The 10,974-nt window shown below is 54.3% G+C and overlaps 1 long non-coding RNA gene across 2 annotated transcripts; it reads left to right on the top strand.

Annotated features, from left to right (window-relative positions):
• The first annotated feature begins 787 nt into the window (after positions 1–787).
• LOC139043215 (uncharacterized) lies at positions 788–7,867 on the top strand. 2 transcript variants are annotated; one of them, XR_011500271.1, is made up of 3 exons: positions 788–1,018; positions 1,533–1,761; positions 2,061–7,867. It is a non-coding gene; the product is annotated as an uncharacterized lncRNA (long non-coding RNA). The 2 variants fall into 2 exon arrangements; XR_011500270.1 differs by having other exon boundaries at positions 790–1,018; positions 2,057–7,867.
• The last annotated feature ends 3,107 nt before the right edge of the window (positions 7,868–10,974 follow it).

The raw sequence follows: 10,974 nt of genomic DNA, 5'->3' as shown, positions 1-10,974 counted from the left end.
CACCCTAGGCAGCAGCAATGCAGGCTTTCCTCAGTCCAGAGTGGAGGGTGGGAACCGCTGATAGGAGAGCATGCCTGTGGGTTTCCCCTTCGTTCCCTGGGTGGCATGCCTGTGCTGCCACACTCCTTTGGCAAGCCTTTCTCAGCCTTCTGACTTGACACAGCCTTTCCAACTCCTGGGGAAGAAAGGTTCATTCGTGATGAGAGGCTGTGTTTTTTCCAGCAATAAGTGAGGATGGGGATGAACCAGCTGGCACAGGGAGAGTCTTGCTGCCCTTCTGGGTCAGATGTGAGCAAACAGGGCTGGAAAATCTCTTCCAAGGAGGCAGCAGTGACCTGAGCGGAACGGGGGAAGGGGATGTGAAACACAGCTGAAGGAAAGCAGGCAAGCCAGAGTGCGCCTCCCCCTGTGCCCTGTGGCTGTGCACTCAGGGAAAGAGCCAGGAGAAGGTATCTCTCCACCCTTATTCTAGGATTTCTGGCAAGGGTAGTGCCCCAGGCAGCAGGACATCAGGCTTGTCTGACTCCTGGAGCTGAGGGTGAGTCCTGCTGAGGGAAGAGCTTGCATGGAGGGCTCCTGGTTTGCTCCCTAGGTGGCCTGTCTGCCTTGCCACACTACTGAGCAAGGCATTCTGGGACTTCTGAATAGACAGGGCCTTTCCTCCTCCTGGAGTCAAAGGGTTCATTTGTGATGTGGGGCTGTGATTTTTCTACCAGTCACTGAGGCCTGGAATGAGCCAGCTGGCAGAGAGACAGCCTGGGTGTCCTCCCCTAGTCGTTGTTGGAAAACAGGGTCAGAAGGCCTCCCCCGTGAGAAGGCCAGCAGCCACCTGAGCCGAAGGTCAGAAGGGGAGGTGAGAAACAGGAGAAGGAAAGGTGGACCCTAGTTCACCTTTGAACATTTCTACCCCAGGAGGAGGGAAGACTGTGCCTAGTCTGTCAGAAGGCCTGGAGCTCCTTGCAAAGAAGAGCGGCACAGCAGACTGGCCACCTACGTAACGGATGGGGCATCCCCCCAGGTAAGTGCTTGCACTGGGAGGACCCACCCACATGCCACTCTGGGGCAGAGGGAGAGGAGAACCCTATAACTTGCCGACTTTCCCAAAGAGGGCCAGCCAACGCAGCCCCTCGAGCCAAGACGGTGTCCATGGGACTGCTAGGAAGGAAAGAGCCCTGGGTCCAGAAAGTTTTCGGTGAAGGGTCATCAGCTCTATCAGAGGTAGAAGCTGCTGGAATTCTGGTGTGCCCGACCTGGGAGCTGCTGCCCGCCGCACCCGGGTCCTTAGTGCCCTGCCTGGGCTCCCCAGGGAGGATGCCAGACTTAGTCTTGGCCTTGGCCTGAGGGATGCCTGCGGTGATGGGGGCGTTCCACAGTTGCCTGGGCTTCCCTGGGAGAGTCAGAGATCCCTGGGTGGTGGCCTTATGGAACGGGCCACCTCTGGCCAAGTCTAGGGGAGGGAGCCGCCTCAGGGTCGAGATGGGTGGTGGCCAGCATCATCCTCACCAGGAGCAGCCCTCGGGGATCTTTCGCAGGGATTGTGTCACGCCCCGCCTTCCCCGTCGGATGCTATCCTCCTGCACCCAGATCCAGGTTGGAGGCCACGGATGACGCCTGGAAACTGCCTTTCAGCACCCTGTCTGGCCTTCCCTGCGCCTTGTAGGGCAGCGGTGGGAGAAAAACCTGTAGGGACGGCTGGACGTTGGCTTCGTGGGCTGCCACGTGGGCATCCAGAATCTTGGGGACCTGAGGAGAGGAGGGCAGGTGCACCCATGGCCTCTCTACCTCCCCGACCTGACCTAGGGTTCTGACTGACTCTCACGACTGTGGGAGCCCTGCTCCCTGGCCTGAGGACCATTCCTCCCACTGTGCATGCACGGGTGGGAGGGAGGGGTGGGGGGAGGAATCCGGCCTCTGGCCTCACTGGGAGCCCCGCACTGGGTGGGGGGGATCTGGCGGGGTGGGGGCGCCCTCTGGCGGAGGCCCCGTGCAGCTGCCAGGGAGCTGGGGTTCCCACTTCCTTCAGGGCTTCTCATGACCCTTTCCCCTCTCTGCTCAGGTAGCTGCTTTCCTCCTTGGAAGAGGTTTTCTGGCCCTGTTTGCTCCCAACTGACCCAGAAGGGCAGCAAGACTCCCTGTGCCAGCTGGTTCATCCCCATCCTCACTTATTGCTGGAAAAAACACAGCCTCTCATCACAAATGAACCTTTCTTCCCCAGGAGTTGGGAAAGCTGTGTCAAGTCAGAAGGCTGAGAAAGGCTTGCCAAAGGAGTGTGGCAGCACAGGCATGCCACCCAGGGAACGAAGGGGAAACCCACAGGCATGCTCTCCTATCAGCGGTTCCCATCCTCCACTCTGGACTGAGGAAAGCCCGCATTCCTTCCGCCTAGGGTGCTCCCCTTGGGAGATACCTGACAAGAAGGGCTGAGAGAAGCCCTCTCCTGGCCCACTCCCTGAGTCCACCGAGGAGGGGCGGAGGGAGACCACCCTAGGGCTTGCCTGATATACCCAAAGGAGGCTGACTGTCCCACTCATTTGGGCCAAGACTCTGTCAGTGGGGCAAGGACAGAGAAAAGGGCCCTGAGTCCTGAAGGTTTTCTGGGAGGTGTCACTGGCCCTGCTGGGGGAGGAAGCCCCTGGGTGTGTCATGTGCCCGACATGGGAGGTAGTGCCTGCTTCATCTGGGTCCTTGCTAGCCATGCCCTGCGTCCCAAGGGAGGTTGATGGTCTCGGCAGTGGTGGGGAGAGGGATCTTCGTACCTCACAGAGACCTCCCCTAATCTAAGAGATGCCCTCTGAACTCAGAGAGACCTCTCCTGACCTCACAGAGCCCTCGCCTGACCTCAGAGACACCCCATCTGACCTCACCTGGATCTCCCCTGACCTCACAAAGAAACCCTCTCACCTCACAGAGACCTACCAAGACCTCACAGAGACCCCTTTCTGTCCTCAAAGGGCCCTCCTATGACCTCAAAGAGACCTACTCTGATGTCACATCCTCCGCTGAACTCATAGAGACCCCCTCTGACCTCACAGAGACATCCCCCTGACCTCACAGAGATGTCCAACATCACAGACACCCCATCTGATCTCATAGAGATGTCAAGTGACCTCAGAGACCACCTCTGACTACAGTGACCCCTTCTCTGACCTCAAAGAGAACCCTGGTGATGACACAGAAACATCCCCTGACATCATAGATTCCTCCCCTGAACTCAAAGACCTCCCTGACCCCAGAGACATCCCTGATCTCATAGGGACCTCCTGTGACCACACAGAGAACTCCTCTGAAATCACAAAGACTTCCTCTGACATCAAAGAGACGTTAGCTGACCTCAGAGACCTACTGTGACCTCACAGGGACCTCCCCTGACTTCACAGAGACCCCATTTGGCCTCACAGAGACCTCCTCTGTTCTCAAAGAGATGCCATCTGACCTCACAAACTCATCCTCTGGTTTCATAAAGACACACCCTGACCTCAAAGAGACCCCACAGAGACTTCCTCTGACATCACAGGGACCACCTTTGACATCACAAAGTCCTTCCTGACCTCACAGTGACCCCCTCTAACCAAACAGAGACCCCCCTGACCTCACAGAGACCTCCTTGATCTCACAGAGGTCTGCTCTGACCACACAGAGACCTCCCCTGACCTCACAGAGAGCCCTCTGACTTCACTGAGGCCTCCTCTGACCTTGCAGATAGCCCCTCTGACCATACACATACCTCCCTTGCCCTGATGATGACCCGCTCTGACACACGGAGACATCCCCTGATCTCACAGAGACCTCCATGACCTTGCTGAGACCCCATCTCACATCAAGAGACCTCCCTAACCTCACAGAGACCAACTGTGCCCTCACAAAGACCTCCCGTGACCTCACTGAGAAACCCTTTGACCTCACAGAGACCTCCCCACACCTCATAGAGACTCCCTCAGATGACACAGAGACCTCACATCACCTCACAGTGATGTCCTCTGGGCTAGCAGAGACCTCCTGCGAACTCAGATAGACCACTTTGACCTCAGAGAGAACTCCCCTGACCTAAAAGAGAACTCCCTGACCTAAAAGACCTCCCCTGACTGCACAGATACCTCCCCTGAGCTCACAGAGACCTCCCTGACCTCAGAGACCTCAGTGGCATCAGAGACCTCCACTGAACTCAGAGACATCAAGTGAGCACAAAGAGACCTCTCTGATCTCAAAGACACCTCCCTGACATCAAAGAGACCTGTGTGAGGTCACAGAGACATCCAGTGATGTCACAGAGACCACTCTGACCTCACAGAGACCTCATGTGACCTCACAGAGACCTCCAGTGACCTCAAAGAGACCATCTTTATCCTCAAAGAGACCTCTCCAACCTCACAGAGACATTCTCTGAACACACAGAGACCTCCCTGCCCTCTGAGACATTCTCTGATCTCACAGAAACCTCCCCTGACCTGGAATAGACCTCCCCTGTCTCACAGAGACCTTGCCTGACATCACAGATACCTCCCTGTCTTTGAGGACCGCTCCTGACCTCAGAAAGACACCCTCTGATCTCACAGAGACCTTCCCTGACCTATCGAGACCCACTTTTATCTCATAGAGACCTCCCCTGATGTCACATAGACATCCCCTGAACTCACAGAGGCCTGCCTGAACTCACAGAGATCTCCTTGATCTCAGAGACCTCCCATGACCTCACAGATACCCACTCTGACCTCACAGAGAGCTGATCTTGCCACACAGAACTTGGTCTGACTTCACAGAGACCTCCCCTGACATCACAACATGCTCTCTGACCTCACTGTGACAAGATCTAATCTCACAGAGACCTCTGATCTCACAGAGACCTCCTTGAAATCACAGAGGTCTCTCCTGACCTCACAGAGACCTCTCTGCCATCTGAGAAACACCCAGATCTCACAGAAATCTCCCCAGACATCAGATAGGCCTCCCTTCTCTCACAGAGACCTCGCCTACCATCAGAGACACATCTCTGTCCTCACAGACCTACCCTGACCTGAGAGACAGCCCCTCTGACCTCACAGAGATATCCCTTACTTCACAGAGACATCCTTGACTTCACAGAGACCTCTCCTACCTCACAGAGACTTTACTTGACTTCATAGACACACCATCTGGCCACAAAGAGACCTCCCCCTAACTCACAGAAAGCCCCTCTGACCTCATTGAGACCTCCCCTGGCCTCACAGATACACACTCTGATGTCACAGAGACCTCCCAAGACCTCACCGAGAACTCCCATGACCCCACAGAAACCACCTCTGACCCCACAGAGTACTCCCTGACCTCACAGAAGCCACAGCTGACATCAAGAGACCTCTCTGACCTCAGAGAGACAACCCTGACCTCAGAGAGACAACCCTGACCTCAGAGAGACATCCCCTTACATCACAGAGACCTACCCTGATCTCACAGAAACCTCCCCTTATATCATAGATATCTCCTCTGACCTCACAGAGAATTCCTCTGACAACACACAGACCTCTGCTGACCTCGGAGACCTCACATCCCCTCGCAGAAGCCTCCTTTGAACTCAGAGAACTCCCTTGATTTCAGAGATCTCCCTGACCTGACAGAGACCTCCCATGAAGACACAGAGAACTGTGGGGGACTGGAATTGGCCATCCCAAGATACGTCTCTTTAGCATGAGGATTATTTTGGGCTGGTTAATTTTAAAAACTGCAGACATGGGGGCTGGCCCGATGGCCAAGTGGTGAGTTTGCGCGCTCCTCTTCAGTGGCCCAGGGTTTTGCTAGTTTGAGTCCTGGGTGTGAACATGGCACCGCTCATCAAGCCATGCTGAGGCAGCATCCCACATGCCACAACTGGAAGGACCAACAACTAAGAATACACAGCTGTGTAGAGGGGCGCTTTGGGGAGAAAAAGGAAAAATAAAAAAAAATTTAAAAATCTTTCAAAAAACTGCAGACATGAGAGAAACTCTGAAAAGTAGAATTTACTTACCCTCTGTTAAGAGATATTTACATTTGTAAAGGAAATCTCCATCTGTAAAGATATCTCCCTTTCTGTACCAGGAAGAAGGGGGATGACCTTATCTCTAGAAACTCTTATCAATGCAGAAGGCAAGGACTTATATCTGTATATAACCTTACTCTTGTGTACTGTGCTTTTCTGATAATCTCCCATAACTGACTCCCTCCACCCCCAACATCCTCCTTTGTCTTTAGCTGAAGATGGTATTTAAGGTGATGGCTTCAGCCATTTTGGGGAGTTACTCAGTTTTTCTAGGTCTCTCCCATGTATACATGTTATAAAGCTTTAATTTTCTCCTGCTATTCTGTCTCATGTGAATTTAATTCATTGTACAGCCAGAAGGACCCAGAGTGGATGGAGGAAATGTCTTCCTCCCCTGCAGAACTCTGACCTCACAGAGATGACCCTGAACTCAGAGACCTGCATGGCCACCCAGAGACCTCCCCTGACATGAAAGACCACCCATGATCAAACAGAGACAACATCTGTCCTCACAGAGACTCCCTCTGACCTCACAGAGGCCTCCCCTGACCTAACAGAGAACTTCCCTGGCCACATGGCTCTCCCATGTGATCAGAGGCAACCCCTCTGACCTCACAGAGACCAAATCTGACCTCATAGAGACCTGCCCTGACCTCACAGAGACACCCACTTACCTCACAGAGACCCACCCCTGAACTCATGGGGAGTGCCCCTGACCTCACAGATACCTCCCCTGACCTCACATATACCCCCTCTGACCTCACAGAGTCCTCCCTTGAATTCACAGTGACCCTGTCAGAACTGACAGGGACCTGCCCTTATCACTGACTAGTTGTCCTGAGGAACTCAAGAGTGGGTTTACAAGAATTTAACTTTTTCCAAATTTTTTCCTTTTGTTATGTTAAGAAGATGCCATCACCAACCTCCTGGTGCCAGACCAGACCTTCCCACAAGAGCTACATGTATGACCTTTGCCTTATTTTTAATGCTAAGTTCTCTCCAGGAGGAGCGTAGGCCTTTTTACCATCACCTGCAGTGTGTGTGGAAGCATGCTTTCTATCTGAGTCTGTGCAAGAGGATACTCACCTCTCCCTTTTGAATATTCATTCCCCATCTGAAATAAATGTCCCTCCTTCCCTTTGTCTGGGGACACCATGACTCTGGAAATGATTCCTCATGGTCTCCTATTTGCTGCAAATATAGCTTACTTTGTGAGACAACTACTTCTGGTAGAGAGTCTGATGTAACTCACCAGGATGGAACGCGTTTTGCTTTCAGTAACAAATTGGCACCCAATATCGGGTTTGCCTCTTTGTGGTGCTCATGTTGCCAGCTTGATGTCTCCGCCCCCTCGGGAGACCCAGCAGCAGCTGCACTGAGCGCGTTGCTCTGTGGATCTTTCAATGGAGGTGAGTGGCGCCAACCGCACAGCATGGCTATAAGATTTATTTCTTTAAGTTGCCTCATAAAGTCTTCCTGTTAATGTCTGGCTTCAGGGTTTGAGTCCCATCTGGGGGTAGCCTGGCTCAGGGGAGTGAGAGTCCCCTCTGAATGGAAGGATTGCATGACCCAGCTACTCAGGATGGGACGATGCTTGGCTCTGGTGAAACAGGAGCAATCCCTGTTGACTAGTCTAGGGTTCCGGATCCCTCTGGAGAATGAATCTCCTCTGGAATGATGAGGTGGGGCTTTTAGGCTCCCACCCGAAGTCACTGAGTCTGTCTTTGTGTTATGTCTGTGATCGGAGAGGGGTCCCCTTAGATGCAGTCAAGCCCCCTCTGGAGTTGGTGAGTCTGTTTTTTTGTCATTGGTTTTTGTTGAGGATGCTCGACATCAATCTTGTTTGTCCACAGTCTGGCTTTTCTGGACTCCTAGGTCTCTTTCCTTGCCCTCCCTATCACTGACCCCTGGGTGAAACCCAGTATTCACCCAGTATTATTTTCCCTTTTCCGGCACTTGGTTCTGGCATGTCCGGCAGGTAGTTTCTGCGAATCAGGCACCTGGTTCTGGCGTATCCAACAGGTGGTTCTGGCGTGTCTGGCAGGTGGTTCCAGCATGCCTTGCAGGTGGTCCAGTCGTGTCTGGACCCTGGTTTTGGCATGTGCGACACATGTTTCTGGAGTATCCGTCCGGTGATTCCAGTGCATCCAGCAGGTGGTTCTCGCAAATCTGGCAGGTGGTTCTGGCGTGTCCAGCAGTTGGTTCTGGCGTGTCGGGCACCTGGTTCCAGTGTGTCTGGCAGGTGGTTCCGGACCATCCGGCAGCAGGTTGTACTGTGTCCCCTACCTGATTCCCACGTGTGTGGGGGGTGGTTCCGGTGTGTCTTAATGGTGGTTCCAGTGTGTCCGGTGGGTGATTCCAGCATGAGTCCTGGGTGGTTCTGGTGTATAAGGAGCTTGGTTCTGTCATATCCAGCAGGGAATCTTGGCTTGTCCGGCAGGTGGTTCCAGAGAGTCAAGCAGTTGGTTCCAGACTGTCGGGCAGGTGGTTCAGGTGTGTCCAGCAGGTAGTTCAGGCCTGTCTGGAAGGTGGTTCCGGCGTGTCTGACACCTGGTTCTGGCATATCTGACAGGTGGTTCCGCCGTACCCGGCGTGTGGTTCCGAAGTGTCTGTCAAGTGGTTCAGGCATATCCGGCAGGTGGTTCAATCTTGCCTGACACGTGGTTCAGTTTTGTCTGGCAGGTTGTTCTGGCATATCCGGTGGGTGCTACTGGCTTATCATTCAGATGGTTCCGGCGTGTCAGGCAGGGGGTTCCTGTGTGTCTGGCATGAGCTTCTGGGATGTCTGGAAGGTGGTTCTGACCTGTCCATTGGGTGCTTCCGGTGAGTCTGGCAGTTGGTTCCCGCATGTCTGGCGGGTGATTCCAGCATGTCTGGCAGGTAGCTACGGCATGTCTGGGACCTGATTTCATCGAGTCTAGTTGGTGGTTTCAGCATCTCCAGGTGATGGTTCTGGCATGTCCGGCATGTTGTTCTGAAGTTGGTTCTGGCGTATCCAGGACCCGGTTCCAGCATATCCACCAGGTGATTTCGGCGTGTCTCGCACATTGCTCCAACGTGGCAGGCGAGTGGTTCTAGCTTGTCCGGCTGGTCGTTCTGGCGTGTCCACCAGAGGGTTCCAGCGTGTCCTGAAGGTGGTTAAGGAGTGTCAGGCAGGTGGTTCATTCTCGTCCAGCAGGTGGTTCAGGCTTCTCCAACAGGTGTTTCAGTCATGTCCAGCACCTGGTTCAGGTGTGAGACACCTGTTTATGGTGTATCAGGCATGTGGCTCCATAGTGTCTGGCAGGTCTTCAGTCATGTCCGGCACCAGGTTTCGGCGTGTGCCACAACTGTTTCTGGCATATCCAGCAGGTGCTTCCAACGTGTCCGGCAGGTGGTTCACAAAAGTCTGGCAGGTGGTTCGGGCATGTCCAGCAGGTGGTACTGGCGTGTTGGACATCTGGTTTTAGTGTGCCTGGCATGGTGCTTCAGAATGTCAGACTACCCGCCGGACATGCTGGAACCACATTCTGGCCATGCCTGAACCACCTGCTGGACACCCTGAACCACCTGCCAGATACGCGTGAACCACTTGATGGAAACTCCAGAACCACATGCTGGGCACGCCGGAACCACTTGTCAAGTACACCAGAATCAGGTGCCGGACAAGCTGCAACCACCTGCTTGACTTGCCGGAACCACTGCTGGACATGCCAAAATCACCTGCCAGAAACGCTGGAAACAGGCAGCTTATATGCTGGAAAAACCCGCCAGACATGCATGAACCACCGGCCGGACACACTGGAACCACCACTCAGACACACCGGAACCACCTGCCAGACATGCCAGAACCAACTGCCGGACATGCCGGAAGCACCCACCAGACACGCCGGAACCACCTTCTGAACGTACCAGAACCACATGCCAGTCACACAGGAAACACCTGCCAGACACACCGGAACCATCTGAGGGAAGTGGCGGAGTCACCCACTGGACATGACAGAGCCACCTTCTGGACATGCCGGAACCACCTGCCAGACACTTCGGAACCACCTGTTGGATATGCCGCAACCAGGTACCAGATACTCTGAAACCACCTGCCGTATACGCCAGAGTCAGGTGCCAGACATGCCACAAACACCTGCCACGGAGGCCGGAACCACCAGCGTAACACGTCGGAACAACCTGCTGGACACGCCAAAATCACCTGCCGGATACACCAGAACCAGGTCCTGGGTACGCCAGAAGCAATTTCTGGAAAAGGCCAGAACAACCTGCTGGACACACCGGAATCACCCCTGGACATGCGGGAACCAATGGCCAGACATGCTGGAACCAACACCTGGACACTCTGAAAGTACCAACTGCACACGACGGAATCAGGTCCTGGACACATGGTAGCCACCTGACGGACACGCTGGAACCACATTCAGAGCATACCGGAACCACATGCCAGACATGCAGGAACCACCTGCCAGAAACCATGGAACCCACTGTCAGATACGCCGGAACCAGGCACCCAGTACGCTGAAGCCACCTGCCGAATATGCCAGAACCATGTGCCAGCCACGCTGGAACCATGTGATGGATACACCAGAAACAGGTACAGCAGAGGCCAGAACCAGGTGCCTGAAATGCCAGAACCACCTGCTTGACACACCTGAACCACCTGTCAGTCTTGTGAGAACCACTTGCCGGATACACCAGATGCAGGTGTCGCACATGCCAAAAACCAGGTTCCAGACACATCTGAACCACCTGCCAGTCTTGTGAGTACCACCTGCCAGATACACCAGACACAGGTGTCACACATGCCAAAACCAGGTGCTGACATGACGGAACCACCTGCAAAACATGCCAGAACCAGGTGCTGGACATGCTGGAACCACCTGCCGGACACGTCGAAATCCCCTGCCGGATACACCGGAACCACATGTCACATGTGCTGGAATCGCCTACCAGACATGCCGGGGCCACCTGTTGGATACGCCGGAACCAGGTGC

The sequence above is a fragment of the Equus asinus genome, unplaced genomic scaffold (assembly GCF_041296235.1).
Source record: "Equus asinus isolate D_3611 breed Donkey unplaced genomic scaffold, EquAss-T2T_v2 contig_193, whole genome shotgun sequence".
In the NCBI taxonomy this organism is placed as follows: domain Eukaryota; kingdom Metazoa; phylum Chordata; class Mammalia; order Perissodactyla; family Equidae; genus Equus; species Equus asinus.
Note: the sequence above shows the minus strand (reverse complement) of the source record. Positions and strands in the feature narration are given on the sequence as shown.